Source organism: Pongo pygmaeus, chromosome 14, assembly GCF_028885625.2.
Source record: "Pongo pygmaeus isolate AG05252 chromosome 14, NHGRI_mPonPyg2-v2.0_pri, whole genome shotgun sequence".
Taxonomy (NCBI): Eukaryota; Metazoa; Chordata; class Mammalia; order Primates; family Hominidae; genus Pongo; species Pongo pygmaeus.
The window spans coordinates 37075220-37093340 of record NC_072387.2 but is presented as its reverse complement, the minus strand read 5'-3'; the positions used below and the strand labels follow the sequence as shown (position 1 = coordinate 37093340).

General features: G+C 43.3%; 1 long non-coding RNA gene across 1 annotated transcript; it reads right to left on the bottom strand.

Annotated features, from left to right (window-relative positions):
- Positions 1-9852: 9852 nt before the first annotated feature.
- LOC129011495 (uncharacterized) lies at positions 9853-13343 on the bottom strand. Its single transcript, XR_008493341.1, has 5 exons — positions 12723-13343; positions 11588-11953; positions 10960-11183; positions 10349-10473; positions 9853-9987 (listed from the first exon to the last, which is right to left on the bottom strand). It is a non-coding gene; the product is annotated as an uncharacterized LOC129011495 (long non-coding RNA).
- Positions 13344-18121: the final 4778 nt, after the last annotated feature.

Here is an 18121-nt window from a genome sequence, read left to right as displayed (position 1 = left end):
AAAGAGGGGTTCTTTCTATTTCACAAAACAGAAAGAATAGTGTGCTGACTCCCGCTACCAAGCTTCAAGCTTCAATAATGACCAGCTCAGCCAGTTTTGCTCGTCCATACTTACCCTCCAACTTTCCCACCCCAATTATTTTTAAGCAAGTCTCAGACGTCAGGCTATTTTACCATAAATATTTTAGTATATATCGCCAAAAGATAAGGACTTAAAATAGCCATTATATTCCTGAATATTATCAGATCTTCCCAGATTGTGCCATAATTTTTTATAGTTTGATTAAGAATCCACATAAGTTCTATACATTGCACTTGATGTTTATATCTTTTAAGAGTCCTTGGCTGGGCATGGTGGCTCACTACTGTAATCCCAGCACTTTGGGAGGCCGAGGCGGGCGGAGCACCTGAGGTCAGGAGTTCGAGACCAGCCTGACTAACATGGAGAAACCCCGTCTCAACTAAAAATACAAAATTAGCCGGGCGTGGTGACGCATGCCTGTAATCCCAGCTACTGGGAAGGCTGAGGCAGAAGAATCGCTTGAACCCAGGAGGCAGAGGTTGCGGTGACCTGAGATCTTGCCATTGCACTCCAGCCTGGGGAACGAGAGTGAAACTGTGTCAAAAAAAAACAAAGAAAAAAGAAAAAAAAAAAAGAATCCTTTAATCTGTGGTTTCTTCTGCTTTCTACTTTATTTTCTTGCAATTTATTAAAGAAATTTGGTTGTTTTCCTGTAGAGTTTCCCACAGTCTGGGTTTTGCAGATTGCTTCCAAGTGACCTTGTTCACATGTTCCTCTGTCCCACATTTTCTATAAATTGGTAGTTAGATGGAGAGGCTTGATCAGATTTAAATTGGTTTGATTTTTTGGCAAGATTATTTCACAGGTTGTTTCTCTCTCTTTTTCGTTTTATTGTGGCAAAAAAAAAAAAATGAAACCACATACCTAAAATGTACAATCTGAAGTATTTTTAAGTGTACGGTTCAGTAGCATTAGTATCTTCACACTGTTTTGCAATCGTCACCACCATCCCTCTCCAGAACCTTTCCATCTTGCAGAACTAAAACTCTACACCCATTAAACAAAAGCTCCTCATTGCCCCCATTCCAGCACCTGGCAATCACCATTCTACTTTCTGTCTCTATGAATTGGACTACTCTAGGTACCTCATATAAGCAGAATCACACAATATTTGTCTTTTGGTGACAGGTTTGTTTCACTTATCATAGTGTTCTCAGGATTCATGTTGTAGCATGAGTCAGAATGCCCTTCACTTTCAGGGTCTCTATTGTATGTGTGTACCTCATTTTGTTTATCCATTCATCCATCAATCTGCCCAGTCTTTGGCCATTTACACCTTTTGACTATAATGCCGCTATAAACATGGGTGTGCAAATATCGCTTCAAGATCCTTCATTTAATTCTTGTGGGTATATACCTAGAAATCAAATGACTGGATCCTAAGGCAATTCTATTTTTAGTATTTTGAGGAAACTTCAAACTGTTTTCCACAGCAGCTGCACCATTTTACAATTCCACTAACAATGTGCAAGCATTCCAATTTCTCTGCCTCTGCTCCAACACTTGTTTTATTTTTGTTTAATTGCGTACATTTTTTGTTTTTTGATTAGCCATCCTCACAGGTGTGAGGTTATATTTTATTGTGGTTTTGATTTGCATTTCCCTAATGATTAGTGACGGTGATGCTGAGCATCTTTCATATGCTTGTTGGCCATTTGTATATCATATTTAAATAAATGTCTGTTTGAGTCCTTTGCCCATTTTTTTAATTGAGTTTTTTGTTTTTGTTTTTGTTGAGTTGTTGGAATTCTTTATATATTCTGGATCCTAACCCCTTATAACCCCTTATATGAATTGCAAATATGTTCTACCATTCTGTGGGTTATTTTTTCACTGTGTCGATTGTGTCTTTTGATGCACAGAAGCTTTTAATTTTGATGTAGTCCCATTTGTCTATTTTTACTTTTGTTGACTGTTCTTTTGGTATCATACTGAGGAAATCCTTGCTAAATCCAATATTGTGAAGCTTTTCCCTTATGCTTTTTTCTACGGTTGTCTTTTTAGCCATTATGAGTGATTATTGCCAAGAACAATGATTTCACCAGAGGTTCCAAAAAATGTGATATTCCAATTTAATCCTTCTTTCTTTATTAGCTGAAATACTTCTGTAAAGATAAATTTCTCTCTTTAACTACTGGGTTGTCCTGAGGCTCATTTTATGCTGGAAACATTTATTTTTTCTTTTTATTTACAAGTTTTCAAAATAATGTGTTGGTTGCCTAGTCATCCTTAAAAGAGGACAAATGAGAGAGTTTTTCAAAGTTTCATTGTGAACTTATACATTTAAAGATTTTAATGTGTTTAATCCACTGCAGTTGTTATTTTTATTGTTCAAACATTTCCATCTTTAGACAGAGGGAGACTTCATGCTGGCTCCTGGATTCTTTTGGCATGGCCCTAAGATTTTTTTTTTATCGATTCCTTGCTTTCTGGTATTTCAAGGTGTTTTAGGCCTATTTGACAATTTCCTGTCCTAGATAAAGAATTGGCCATTGAGATAATATTTAAGTATAAATAGTACTGAGATTTTAAAATCTATAATGAGATTTTAAAATCTATAATGAGATTTTAAAATCTATAATGAGATTTTAAAATCTGTAATGAGCCAACATTGGCCGGTCGCAGTGGCTCACGCCTGTAATCCTAACACTTTAAGAGGCTGAGGTGGGCAGATCACCTGAGGTCAGGAGTTCAAGACCAGCCTGGCCAACATGGTGAAACCCCATCTCTACTAAAATACAAAAATTAGTTGGGCATGATGGCAGGTGCCTGTAATCCCAGCTACTTGGGAAGCTGAGATAGGAGAATTGCTTGAACCTGGGAGACGGTGGTTGCAGTGAGTCAAGATCATACCACTGCACTCCAGCCTGGGCAGCTAAGCGAGACTCCATCTCAATAATAATAATAATAATTATTATTATTATTATAATCTGGACATTGTGGAATTAGACTGAACTATCTCAAGATTCTTGAGTATTGAGACTAGCATAATCAGAGCAGTTATGGAAAAACATGAACCGATTTCATGTTTATACCTCCAATGAATTGAAAATTCTTAATGGGTTGATACAGACATCCAAGTAGAGAGGTCAAGAAGGCAGTTGGAGGCATAATTTAGAATTTAGTGGGAAGGTCCAGGCTGAAAGCACAGATCTGGGAATTATCTTGTTGACTTATCTGTAAATCTCAGGGATAGATGAGATGCTCTAGAGAGAAAATGCTGAGGGAAAAGAGAAGCAGGCCAAGGACAGAGCCCTGGCCTACACCAACAGTTAGTCATTTGAGAAGAGGTGGAACCAGTGAAGGGATCCAAACGTTTATTAAGTTAGGCAGAAACCAGGACATTGAGGTGGTCCTGAAACCAAAACAAGAGTATATTTCAAGAAGGAAGTCAATTGTGTCCAAGAGAGAAGTTGAGAGAAAGACCAGAAAATGACCGTTGCATTTGGCAAAGTGGAAGTCATCTGTGACTTTGACAGGAAGGGTTGCTGAGGTCAATGGGTTGGAGGCATCAGTGGAGTGTGTTGAGGAGGTGGACTGTGTCTTCATGGAGACTTCAAGGTAGTGGGCTCTCAGTTATCCCATGACATCAAGTGGCAGGTCAAGGCATCTTATTACCAAAGATCAGTCTTACACACAGGGAAGGAGAGCTCCATGTGTTCAAGTGGGCAGGTGGGCAGAGAGGAGGGCAGCAAGCTACGGGCAGATCAGGCCCACTCTTTATCTGTTTTTTTTTTCAAAACCATGGTTTAAAAAAACACATAACAGAAAATTGGCCATCTTAACCTTTTTTTTTTTTTTTTTTTTTTTGAGACAGGTTCTCACCCTGTCACCCAGGCTGGAGTGCAGTAGTGTAATCTCAGCTCACTGCGACCTCTGCCTCCTGGGTTCAAGTGATTCTCCCACCTCGGCCTCCTGAGTAGCTGGGATTACAGGCATGAGCCACTGTGCCCAGCTGATTTTTTTTGTATTTTTAGTAGAGGCGGGGTTTTGCCGTGTCGGCCAGGTTGGTTTAACTATTTTTTAAGTGTCCAATTCTGTAGTGTTCATTAAGTATATTCACCTTATTGTGCAATGGATCTCCAGAACTTTTTTCACTTTGCAAAACTGAAATTCTATATCCATTAAACAAAAGCTCCCCATTCCCCCTTCCCCTCAGCCCCTAACAACCCCCATTCTACTTTCTGTCTTGATACATTTCACTACTCCAGGTACCTCACAACTTACCTCCTTATTTAAGAAGTCTGGAAGCCAGCTGCAGAGGCTCACACCTGTAATTTCAGTACTTTGGGAGGCTGAGGCAGGAGATTGCTTGAGGCCAGGAGTTTGAGACCAGCCTGGGCAACAAAGCAAGATCTCATCTCTACAAAAAAAAAAAGTTTTTAAATTAGCTGGGTGAGATGGCACCTGCCTTTAGTCCCAGCTACTCAGGAGGCTGAAATGGGAGGATTGCTTGAATCCATGAGTTGGAGGCTGCAGCAAGCTATGACCCTGCCACTGCACTCCAGCCTGGGTGACAGAGAAAAACCCCATCTCTAAAGAAAAAATAAGAATCAAACTCAAATCTCAAAGAGCCATGTGTTTGAAGGACTCTGTGAAAGAACAGTTGGACTGTCCAGAGAAAATATGAGTGCAAGCTGCAAAGCCCAGACTGGGAAAGGTCCAGCTAATCAAGAGCAGCATTTTGGGGACTCAAAGATAAAACTGACCACTGAGGGTACCCAATGCTTCCCCAGCCCACGGCTGCGTAAGCCGAGGAGAGCCAGATAGACTGCGAGAGGAGTAAGAGACAACATCCCACACAGAGAGGAAGAAGCACCAGCCAGTGGCTGTTGTGAGGCGGCTTCTGCAGCTGCTGGAAAAGGCTCTGCTGAGAGGGCTCAGCTTGATTGGCCTTGCCTTGGAAACAAAGAGCAAAGGGTGAAAGATAAGGTTAAAGTCCAGAACAAACATTTGCACCCATCCTGATGAGGAGCTGGGTATTGCTAGGGCCTGATGGGCCAGCTCGAGGCCACCCTTCTTTTTTGGGATAATGCTCAATCCTCCTCCAGGAAGGTGTCTGGGGAGGCCGGATTGGGTGGCTCTTTCAAAAGGGAGCCTGCCGCCGCAAACTCAGGCTCATCTCTCAAAAGGCTTACAGGGCATCCGAAGCGAAGATGCCAAATGTTGCAACCAGCTTCTGAGTCTCCAGTCCTGGTGCAATAACGTGGGGCGACCCAGTCTGAGATTTCCCGGTTACCGTCTTCAAAGCCAATGCTAAGGGGTGGTGGTGGTAGGAGAACTCACTTGCTCAATCGGCTCACTCATTTGGTAATGTTAATGTGTGCATTTTAGCTGCCATATCGGCTAACATTCAGTGTTGCAGTGCGGTGTTTCTATTCATTCCTAGTAACTGACCTGGGGCGCAGGAGCCCCAGGCTCTAGTCCCAATCCTGCTACCTATCAGCTGTATGACTGTGGTCAGGCCACTTAACTTCTCTGAGCCTTGGTAGCAGATCTGTCCCACAGAATTGTTTTATTAAAGAAGATTTATATACCTAACGTTAACTTTTAACCATAAATTATTACCGAAAGTTTAGATTTTAAGTTTTATCCTTAAGAATGCATTTTATCAAATTTTAATGAAGTCCTCCAGTGGCTTCCCATTGCCTTCCATTGACCCAAGAGTGTAGGTGATTTGGGGCCTGCCTAACTCTGACTTCATTTCTTACTCTCTTGCTCTCTTCGCACACAGACTCTCGCCCCACTGAACTTATTTCTGTTCCATAAGTATTTCAGTGCTGTTCCCACCCCGAGGGCTTTGGCCCCTGTTCTCCCTTCTGCCTGGAATCCTTTTCCTCACTCTGGTCCCAACTCAAATATCATTTCATCAGATCCGTCATTGTACCTAATGTTGCCCCCTGACCTCCTTACAATCTCTGTCCCAGTAACTTATTGTATTTTCTTCATGAAACTATTACCCTCTTATTTCTGTTGGTTTTGCTTATTTATTGTTGTGTTCCCTACGAAAAGGGATATAAAAGCTAGACATTTGCCTTATTCACTTCTGTCTCTTTCACCTAGAGTGGCACGTGGCTTATGGAGGAGTTTAATAAATATTCATAGGGCCGGGCGGGGTGGCTGAAGCTTGTAATCCCAGCACTTTGGGAGGCTGAGGCAGGCAGATCATGAGGTCAAGTGACTGAGACCAGCCTGGCCAACATGGTGAAACTCCATCTCTACTAGAAGAAATTAGCCGGGCGTGGTGGTGGGCGCCTGTAGTCCCAGCTACTCAGGAGGCTGAGGCAGGAGAATGGCGTGAACCCGGGAGGCGGAGCTTGCAGTGAGCCGAGATTGCGCCACTGCACTCCAGCCTGGGCTACAGAGCGTGACTTTGTCTCAAAAAAAAAAAAAAAGAAAAAATTAGCTGGGCGTGGTCCAGCACCTGTGATCCCAGCTACTCGGGAGGCTGAGGCAAGAGAATCGCTTGAACCTGGGAGGCGGAGGTTGCAGTGAGCCAAGGTCGTGCCACTGCACTCCAGCCTGGCGACAGAGTAAGATTCCATCAAAAAAAAAAAAAAAAAAAAATCATAGAACAAAGTAATTACCACTAGGGAAATTCCATCAAAAAAAAAAAATTCATAGAACAAATTACCAACTAGGGAAATTTTTCCTATTAAATTTTTAAGCCAGCGCGGTGGCTCACACCTGTAATCCCAACACTTTGGGAGGCTGAGGTGGGCGGATCACCTGAGGTCGGGAGTTCGAGACCAGCCTGACCAATATGGATAAATCCCATCTGTACTAAAAACACAAAATTAGCCAGGTGTGGTGGCTCACGCATGTTAATCCCAGCTACTCCAGAGGCCGAGGCAGAAGAATCACTTGAACCTGGGAGGCGAAGGTTGCGGTGGGCCGAGATGGTGCCATTGCACTCCAGCCTGGGCAACAAGAGTCAAACTCCGTCTCAAAAAATAAATAAATAAATTTTTAAGTAGGTTCATTCATGGAAGCAAAGTAAATTTCAAATAGTAATTTTATGTGACTAAGAATCTGGTTCTTCAGGTCCTTCTATACATTTAAAAAAAAAAACAAAAACTATACTCATATTGAATACATGATCTTGTAATCTACTTTTCTCAACATCACTGAATCTTTCTTCTGCAACATTTTAATGGCGCCATGTGGATGTACCGTAGCTTACCTAACCAATTCTCTGTGGTGCATATAATGAGAAATACTGCTTTGAAGAGCCACTAATAAATATTTCAAATGTCTCTCCAGAAAGGGTTTGCCAGTTTACACTCCTACCATTGTATAAAAGAGATTCATTTTCTGAACTCCTGCCAATACTGAATTTCATCACTAAAGAAAGGAAACAAAATGTTTGCTAATTAGGTAAGTGAAAAAGGATCTCATTGTTGCTTTATTTTGCCTTTCTTTAATTACTTGTGAGTATGGAGTGTTTTTCTTCATTTGCGATTTTATCATGTTGTATTTCCTCGCTACAAATTATCTCTTTATGTTTTTGTTGGCTTCATTTTTTTAATTGTCATTGTTGGTTTTCTGTGTGGTATTCATCTTTTATTGATTTGTAAAGGCTATTTTTATATTAAGGTGATTTGCCTTTGTCACAGATTGCAAGTATTTTCCCAATATGTTTGTTGTCCTTTAATTTTGTTTTTGGATCTAGGGCAATATAAATCCCTAGCCAGGCTCATGTTCTGGAAGCTAAGCCAGCCAGAAGGGAAAGTTCCTCTCAGTGAAATCTAAGTCCCAGCCTAGCCAGTCTGGGGCCCTGAGCAACAGAAGGCCAGGCTAGAGCATCTGAAGTGTTCAGATAATTTCAACTAAAGATTTCTATGGCAACCAACTGCCATTTATTCTTACTAATGGACACTGCCTCTGACCTGTGGGTATTTAAATTTTAGGAACTTTTAAAGATGGGAATAAATGAAGCTATAATGGTAAAATAACAGCCATTAAAAACTTTAAAAACTTTTAAAAAGTATTTTATTCATTTTTTTTTTCCCAGAGGGCAGTCTTCTTCTGCCTTCTCTCTCATAGCCAGTAATGCAGCCAGACGTGGTGGCTCACACCTATAATCCCAGCACGTTGGGAGGCTGAGGAGGGAGGATCGCTTGAGGCCAGGAGTTTTAGATCAGCCTGGCCAACACAGTGAGACTCCATCTCTACTAAAAATTTAAAAATTAGCCAGTTGTGGTAGCATGCACCTGTAGCTACTCAGCTACTCCCAGCTACTCAGGAGGCTGAGATGGGAAGATCACTTGAACCCAGGAGTTTGAGGCTACAGTGAGCTGTGATCATGCCACCGTACTCTAGCCTGGGTAACACAGCAAAGACCCTGTTTCAAAAAAAAAAAAAGAAGAAGAAGAAACAAGGGCCAGAAATACAATAGGAGGTGAGCCCTGTGGAGAGAGATTGGAAATAAGGAACATTTAGTGTAGGGAGGGAGGAAGTACGTCACATGCCTTCCATCTCCAAATGAGTATTTGGATATCCTCAGACAGCTGAGGCTGGCTCTCAGTGTAGCATGACCACCAGGCCCTGTCACCCATCTTTTGTCAAAAACTTCCAGAAGACTGGCGGGCCGTTCCTTGATCCAGTCCTCTTAGAATGTAAACCTGTTCCTCTCATTTCCTTCCCTGTGGACACCACCTCCCCTGCCCCATTTGGAGCTCTTGGGATTGTCATTAAATCCCTTCTCAGCCATCCCACCTTTCCGCCTTGCCCAGGGCCCATTCCCAAACCCCTCCAGCCTGTTTCATTTGCAACCTTCCATTCAGTTCTGCTGGTTCTGCTCTGCGTCAAGAGTGTCAGAGAATTGGGGGGAAGGTGAATTATGAGGTGGCTGGCAGGAGGAATGTGAGAAAATAAACAGCAAAGGCCCGAAGAGTGATTATTACGCTGAGTTGGTTTCTAATTGTCTCCTGCTCCCTGGGGCTCTCACTGTCCCAGGGAATCCCCAGGTGCTCAGCAGGGGCTCCCCTGTGGCAAAAACCCTGTTGGCTTCAAAAGCCTCAGCAATATGGAGCCTGTACATTGAGGAAACACGGTTTCCAGCTGTGTGAAAACACCTTGGGGCAGAGTCTTGTGCCAAATATAGTGCCCTTCATGAAGCATTGAATAAGAATCCTTGATGTTTTATGAATGTGGTGCAGCATAAGTATGCAATACGAAAATTTTAACAAGAATATGTTTAAACAGAAGCCGAAGTTAATTTGTGCAAATATTCTGACCTAAATCTTTACCCTAACTATTCTATTAACATACCTAGGGCACACCACTGTTTTAGGCGTGTCGTAGGATTTGTGTATGTGTGCCTACAAAGCTTTAACTGAGCTCCAGAAAGCAAGTCTTTGAAGTTGATCTACTTTCATTTAGTTAATTTTTTTAGAGACACGGTTTCATTCTGTCACCCAGGCTGGAGTGCAGTGCTGTGATCTTTGCTCACTGCAGCCTCCAACTCCTGGGCTCACGCGATCCTGCTACCTCAGCCTCCCAAGTAGCTGGGACTACAAGCACACATCATGGTGCCTGGCTAACTTAATTTTTTTTTTTTTTTTTTTTTTTTTTTGTAGAGACGGGGTCTGTCTATGCTGCCCAAGCTGGAGATCTACATTTTCTTAATCACAACAGTGATTAACTGTCTATGGTCCATTTCATCTTCTTTCCTATAGAATTACCTGTAGAATCCAGACATAGGCCTCTGTTTACTGGGTGTGACCATGTTTCCATCTGCATCCTAGCAGAAACTCAATCCCCATAATTCACTGACCTTTGTTATTTTATTGTCTGTCACCTGTGCCCTGGGGTATGGTGGCCTCTTTTCTTTTCTTGTTTAGGTAAAATGAGGAATGCTTTGTCAGCTCATATTTCTTTTTCAGCAGCTGTGTGGCAGAGTGTCTGAAAGAGATTCACAGTGATCTGTTGGAAATCCATCATAAAGCTGGTTGTCTGATCCCCTGACATGATCACATCAGATCCCACAGAGCTGCCCTTTGCCTTGTGTCACAATCTTGAAAGTGAAACTAATCTCACTTTGAATGTATAAAACACAAATTTATGTGGCAAGAATTAGCACTGAAGCCATAAATAATCTTATATGACTTTAATCAATTTGAAAGTATTTTATTGAGCAACTACTCTGTGCCAGTCATTACTAGAGACTGGAAAGAAGGGAATCAATAGTAGGTATTGAGATTGAAATTAGTAAAGATTGGGAGGAAAGGAAAAGTCTTTTGTGATGTTAACCCATATTTCGTACTTTTTCAAGTCCTTTAAAATAGGAATAACCTTAGAAGAAGGCAGTCCACAAATATTTCCCCAAGCAACCTGCCTTGCTTCCTACATTTCTCAGATGCCCCTGTTATCTTGAGGGTTGTCAATGTTCTGCAAAGAAACACACCAAGAGGAAGAAGATCTCAGGCACAGGACCCAGCACGATTCCATCAAAACCTCACTGAATTCCCCATCTTGCCTATCCTTTCCTCATTTCCTTTGTACATTTTTTCTTAAGCTCTAGTTAATGTTTTCCACCCTACGGCTTTCCCAACAATTCCATCCATCTACCCTGCCAAAGTATACTTGGGATTTACAAAGTTTGCTAGTAATGCCACAAGTGAAATCAAATTATAACAAAGTGTCTATTTGACAAACCAAGAGATTTTAAAACCTTAGCCAGCCAGATTCTCTTATTGGAAGTAATCTTTGTTAGGATGTATTTTTTGATCTTTTAGAGTTTGTAGCATTGGAATTTGACTTGTAATAGCCCTGGAATGTGGCATCAGGTTTCTTTTTATATTATAAATCCCAGAAAACTAGAGATCACAAAATGTGGTTTTGGTGTCCTGCTCAGAGGGTGACATGGACACTTACCGATAGGTATGTGCTATTTGAGGATATGGTCCGTAGGAAATGGGCTTAGGTAGCCTTTATTCACCCATCTCTTGGTAGCTTCATAGGAGGAACTGTGTAGGATAAAGTTTTTTCATTCATTTGTTAACCCATTCGGTACATGGTGTTTTTGTCATTACATTTGTAGGAAAGGGAAAACTTTCCCTCTACTCTTGATAGTTGGAGATCTGAGTCTGTGAAATAAACTGACAACAGACAGATTATCAGGAAAAAAGAGATACAGATGTATTATGTGCACACGGGCATTACAGGAAGGAAAAGTGAGTACCCCCAAGCCCAGCGAGATCTAGTTTAGGCACCTGCTCCACAGGGGAGAGTGGAGGGGGAATGTAGGCAACTTAGGGGAGAGTAAATGATTTTGGGGAAGACGAACGGGCCCTCAGAAGAACAGGGGCAGCCTGTGAGAAGTCTATGTCTGGGTATAGTGTGGCCTCCAGACTCCTCTCCTGTGATTCGTGTTTAATCTTCCCTGGTTGGTGAGAATCCCTTTCGGAGGCTCTGTCTTTAGGCAGATAAGGGGACCTCAGAGAGCGCTCCCTGCTGCCTTTGCTGTTCTCCAAGTGCCCTAAGTGCAAAGAAAGCAGCATACCAAAGCAGCATATGTAGGGGTGTCCTTTTCTGAAGTCCACATTCAGGATGGAACAAGCACTTCCTGATGCAGGGCAACCCGCCAGGTACCCGTGGGAACCCAAGTCCACGGGGCCTGGCCTTGCACTCACAGTGCCTGATTCAGCACAGATGCAACGACAGGTGCTCAGACACCGCAATGCCAGGCTGACTGTGGCAGGTGTCACAGGAATGTGGAAGCGATGTGTGCCTGGAGCTCAGGCGTTGGAGAGGCCCCTGCCAGCTGGTGTGAGGAGAGCCGGCTTGCTGATGAGGGGGCACCTTCTCGGGCAGACAGGAGACTCACAGCTGCTATTGCTGTGTTCCCTGTGAGGATGGTGAGAAAGGCCTAATAGGAAATAGGGAAGGGAGGGAGAGGAACAAAGAGAATGGAGGTTAGGAAGGACTTGACTATTGATTCCATGCAGAGGGAGAGGACAAGGGAGAGGGCAAAACTCACTTTTTGCCCAATAACAACAACAAACACCTATTGAACATTTAACAGGTACCAGGACTTCACTTTTTATACATTTATTATTATTATTATTATGATGATTATTATTTTGAGATGGAGGCTTGCTATGTCGCCCAGGCTGGAGTGCACTGGCGTGATCTTGGCTCACTGCAACCTTGGCCTCCCGGATTCAAACAATTCTCCTGCCTCAGCCTCCCGAGTAGCTGGGACTACAGGTGCGTGCCACCACGCCTGGCTAAGTTTTTGTATTTTTAGTAGAGATGGGGTTTCACCATGTTAGCCAGGATGGTCTTGATCTCCTGACCTCCTGATCTGCCTGCCTCGGCCTCCCAAAGTGCTGGGATTACAGGTGTGAGCCACTGCACCTGGCCTCATACATTAATTCTAATGGTCTCCACCCCATCCCACTTCCTCCTTCAGCCCCTACGTTTTACAGATTAGGATTGAAGCCCAGGAATCATGCCCAGTCACCCAGCTGCCACGAGCCAGGACTGGGATTGAACCTGGGCATGGCTGTCCCGAGGCCAAGTCTTCTTCTCTGCAGCATGTTGCCAAGTGACCATGAGAACAGAGGTTTCTGAGCAGACTCAGAAAAAGGGATTCGTTTCCAAGAACTGCCATGGTACTAAACCTGTTTATTTACATGTCCAATCTGTGCATTCTTTTACTCATTCTCGTCAGTAGTTGGGATTCTGCAGTATTGCTGGGGCACCCTATCCTCCGGGCTGCTTCCTGGGCATCTGCGTGGACAGCTTCTCTCAATGCTGAGTAGTCTCACAGTGTTTGCTTCAAAGCGCTAAGTATCAATCACCATGCCCATGTGCACACAGCATTTCTGAGGAGTGTCAGCCCACAAAATCTCCCCGTCACTCGTGTTTTCTCTGTTCCCCAGTAAGTGAGTGGGCATGAGCTGCCCCGGATTCTGCACTGTGCTTCGCACATTTCCCTTGATCCCGGAGGAGGAAGCCAGAGCCCCGGCCGACTCTGTTCTGATGCCACACTCCCTCCTCTCAGCCTCTGCCTTCCTGGCTGCATCAGGCTGCGGTCGCTTCACTTTCTGCCTGCAGAGCAGATGGCCTCGGTTGGGAATTCCTGGGAGAAAATTCCATTCAGGAATAGAACTTTGCAAACACAAATATGGAGAGAATATCTGAACCACTGATGGGCAAGTGGATGAGAAAAAAAAAAAAGAATCAGGACATTACAGAGAGAGGCGCACATATAGACGTTTCTGAATTTCTAGACTTAGATGCTGTTAAGTAGATTACCTAGATAGCCTCAATGCAAGGGATGCTTTATTTTCTAGGAAAATTTAATAGAACAGTTCTAAATACATTTGCTAGAGATCTAGAAATACAAAATAAATTTTAATCCATGTTGCTCTATACTTGGGAAAAAGAGGGGATGAATATAGCCAAGGGAACTAATATTTATGGAGTATCCACTATACTGCAGCTTTTTCCTCTGCTGTTTTCTGTCACCTTCTTAACAATTTTGTTAATCCTCATGTATAAAGACAAGGAAAGTGAGTCTCAAAAAATTAAATAATTGACCACCCTTACTCAAATGTATATTCTGATGTCGAACTTCAGAGACCTGGGCCTCTCCAGGGTGGTTTTAACCCGTAAGTGAGCTGCCGCTCCCCCTCCCCCTGCCACCGCCAACACTCCCTCTGCCCCTTGCATCAAAACCACTTCCCTTTTCCCCACATCATGGCAAAGCCGCAGGAGAAATCCCTGCTAATTTCAGGTCTCTTGAGAGATGGAACCTCCCAGTCTCTTGGGAATGTTCCATTCTCTGCTCTTAGGTCAAATCCATGACTTTCTTCTCCTTGTTACGGCAAGATCTACCTGCCGAGTGTCTCTTTCCAGACCTACTTGGCAGCTCTCTTCCTGTCTGCAGAGATAGCCAGGGTAGCTGGGGAAACAGAGGAAGATGTAGGACTGTGATTATGATGTCATACATCCCCTGGGCTCTGTGGGGGCTCTCCCCTGCCGTGTCTCACTTTGCATATCCTGTTGCATGTCTTGTGCTGTTTGACAAATGGCCTCTTGACCTTTGCCCAATCCTCTTGCTTCTTGCAGCTGAAACAAAAAAAAAAAAAAAAAAGAAAGAAAAGAAAAAAAAAGGCTTACTGTTTGAAGCCATATGAAAACCTATTAGAGTAAACCAAATGCCTTTGATGATCATATATACCCATACATAAAAATGAAAATTCCTTTTAGGGGGCAGTAAATAAGGATAAGAGATGATAGGCATGCAGGTTGGAATCAAGCTGCATGCACCGCACAGTGGAGAGAGACCTGATCCTGCTTAGGGCAGAGAGGGGGAAAGAAGCCAGGGCCTCCTCCTGCTCTGATCCCCACCAGCTCATGACCTTGGACCAGCCCGTGACCTCGCGACCTCGCAGAACTGTAAAACTCTAGTAGCTGCACGACGATGAAGTGGGAGCTTTGGAAATGTTAGTAAGTTTTCCTTTCTAGACTTACTCATTGTTGTGTTTTTGTTTCTGTAAACTTTCTCCCCCACCAGGTTTATTGAGGTATAATCCACAAATAAAAATGGAATATATTTACCAGGTACAATGTGATACTTTGGGCCACTTTTAACCAATCCAGGCCTCTCTGTCTTTTGATTGGTGACCTTAGTATGTTCACAAGTATTTTGAGTACTGATTTTTTTGGCTTATTTCTACTGCCTTATTTTTGTTTTCTATTTGCTATACTTTGTCTTCTTTTCTGTCTCTCTCTGCCTTTTATTTTTTATCCCCACTTCTTACCTCTACATTGGGAAACATAACAGCCTATTTCTAATTCTTTAGTGGTCCTTAAACTTGGAAGTGCAACAGAAGACTGGAAACTTCACATAGACCATTGGGCCCTTCGCCCAGAGTTTCTGATTTAGCAGGTCTGAGGTAGGACCTGAGAATTTGCATTTCTGATAAACTCTCCAAATGACACTGATGCTATTCCTCTGGGAGAACACTTCAAAAACTATTGTTTCAGAACAAAGATTTGTTGTTTTAAAGGATATGAACAGACAGCTTTTCCAAAGAAGACATACATGCAGCCAACAAGCATATGAAAAAATGGTCAACATTGCTAATCATGAGAGAAATGCAAATCAAAACCACAATGAGATGCCATCTCATACCAGTCAGAATGGCTACTATCAAAAAATTTTTTAAAAATCAAAAAATAACATGCTGACAAGGTTATAGAGAAAAGGGAACCCTTATCCACTGCTGATGGGAATGTAAATTAGTTCAGCTATTGTGGAAAGCAGTCTGGTGATTTCTCAAAGAACTTAGAACTACCATTCAACCCTACAGTCTCATTACTGGGTATATGCCTTAAGGAATATAAATTGTTCTACTGTAAAGACACATGCATGCATATGTTCATCACAGACCTATTCACAAAGGCAAAGACATGGAATCAACCTAGAGGCCCATCAATGGTAGACTGGATAAAGAAAATGTAGTACATATACACGATAGAATACTACATAGCCATAAAAAAGAATAAGAGAATGTTCTTTGCAGCAACATGAATGCAGCTGGAGGCCATTATCCTAAGCAAACAAATGCAAGAACAGAAAACCAAATACTGAATGTTCTTATTTGTAAGTGGGAGCTAAACACTGAGTACACATCGACACAAAGAAGGAAACGATAAACACTGGGTCTACTTGAGGACAGAGGGTGGGAGAAGGGTGAGGATTGAAAAACTACCTATTGGGTACTACACTTATCACTTGGGTGATGAAATAATCTGTACACCAAACCCCAGAGACACGCAATCTGCATATATAACAAATCTGCGCATGTACCCCTTGACCTGTAAAAAAAAACAAAAAGGATTTTGTTGGTTGGGTATGGTGGCTCATGCCTGTAATCCCAGCACTTTGGGAGGCCGAGGCAGGCAGATCACTTGAAGTCAAGAGTTCAAGACCAGCCTGGCCAACATGGCAAAACCCCGTCTCTACTAAAAATACAAAAATTAGCCAGGCGTGGTGGCGGGTGCCTATAATTCCAGCTACTTGGGCGGCTGAGGCAGGAGAATCGCTTGAACCCAGGAGGCGGAGGTTACAGTGAGTGGAGATTGTGCCACTGCACTCTAGCCTGGGTGTCAGTGCCTGACTCTGTCTAAAAAAAAAAGAAAAAAATTATTACCTTTGGCCAGTCAAAATGCATTCAAAAATACTGAAAACTTTGATCATCTCCCTCCCCGAACTACATGTACCCATGAAATTTAGTATTCAGTCTTTGGGATTTGTATTTCTTCCACCCCAAACCAATTCATGGAGTCCCTAGGAGTCCCTGGGGAACTCCGGTAAAGATCCTCTGTTTCAGAGAATAATTCTATTTTTTGAGGAAACCCTGATATTAGAATGGATAATTTACATTCTTAGGGTGCTACAATAACCTGAGCATATAACTATTAAATATAATTCTTTTATTCATTGATTCAGCAGCAAACATGAACTGAGTATTTAGCATGTGCCAAAGTAATGAGGATAAAATCCCAGGATACTTAGACGGCTCACGTGGCAAGTAAATAGAAGTGTGGCGCATTGGCAATTATACCCCTGTATGTGTTAATAACAGCACAATCACAAAAGCTTCCATCCTATATCCTACCAAGTCCCCAGGGTCACTCCAGCCATTCTTGAAGAAAGGCCTGTAGTCCGGCTTTCAAGCTGTGTGCTGACTTCAGTCCTCTTTTTGTGATGTGTGTGGCTGGCCTTTCCATGTGCAGTTCCTTCTGCATTTGATCTTTGTGCTGTGGGACCAAATAAGTGAGGCATTTAAACAAAAGAGTCGCGGAATGTTTCCTGGAGAAAGTGGTGTTGAAATCGAGATCTCAACGATGAATAAGACTTAGGCCAAGGGACATTTGAGGAGGGTGTAAACATGTTCAGGCAGTGAGAACAGTATGTTAGGAGGCCTAAAAGTGAAAGCCAGGTTAAAGCAGTTGGATTTCTTTTTTGCAAAGAAAAAAAAAAAAAAAGGAAAAGAAAAAGAATGTGAGCCACTGCAGGATGTTAAGGAGGGGAAGGAGGGAAGGCAGGATGTTAAGGAGGGGAAGGAGGGAAGAGGCAGGGCCTGTACCATGGGCATGCGGGGCCAGTGCAGTTGCACAGGACAAGCACCCAGAAGGTTAGGGTTTAACACTCTATAATTGCTCTCTTGAAATTCTTCAGAATTTTACCTTTGAACTTGTGCTCTCTAAGTGAAGTGTAACGAGACAATGGAGCCTGCCAGGAGTGTGGAGCCACACGCATGCGTGCTCCTGCCTCCTGTTGACTCCCAGGATGTTTTCTCAGACATCTGTTCTTCTCCCCTGGTGCCTTGGCCCTGCCCAGTTTCCCCTCCCTGCCCCCACCCTACTACAGATGCTGCCCTTTACCCAGGGAGGTAGCTGGGTCACACGAAGTGAAGAGACCATGTTCCACTGTCACTCTCCATCCTTGGTGGGGGCCCAGGAGGATACATGTGGCAGGCTGGTGTCTTAGTCTGTTGGGTGCTGCCATAACAGAATACCTGAGACAGGGTCATTTATAAAGAACAGAAATTGATTCTCTCACAAGTCCTGGAGACTGGGAAGTCCATGATCCAAGGTGCTGGCATCTGGTGCAGGACTTCTTACTTCATCCATATGTGGCAGAAGGCAGAAGACAAAAGGGCAAGAGAGAGTGAATGCACTCCCACAAGCCCTTTTTGCAATGGCAAGCAAGATTCCATTCATGAGGGCAGAGCCCCAGTGACCAAAGCACCTCCCAAAAGGCCTCACCTCCCACACTGTTGCATTGGGGATTAAGTTTTCAACACAAGAATTTTGAAGGGGACAAAAACATTCAAGCCACAGCAGTTGGGCATACGGCTTGCAGCATCTCAGGGCAGAGCGAGGCAGCAGGTGTCAACCCCCCGACACACTCAGTGGGAAGCTAAAACAGGGCCTTATGCCCACCCCAATCTGGGTACCAAGTGCATTCCAGTGTGGAGATGGCAGCCCCTCGGAGGCTGGCCATCGGCTATGG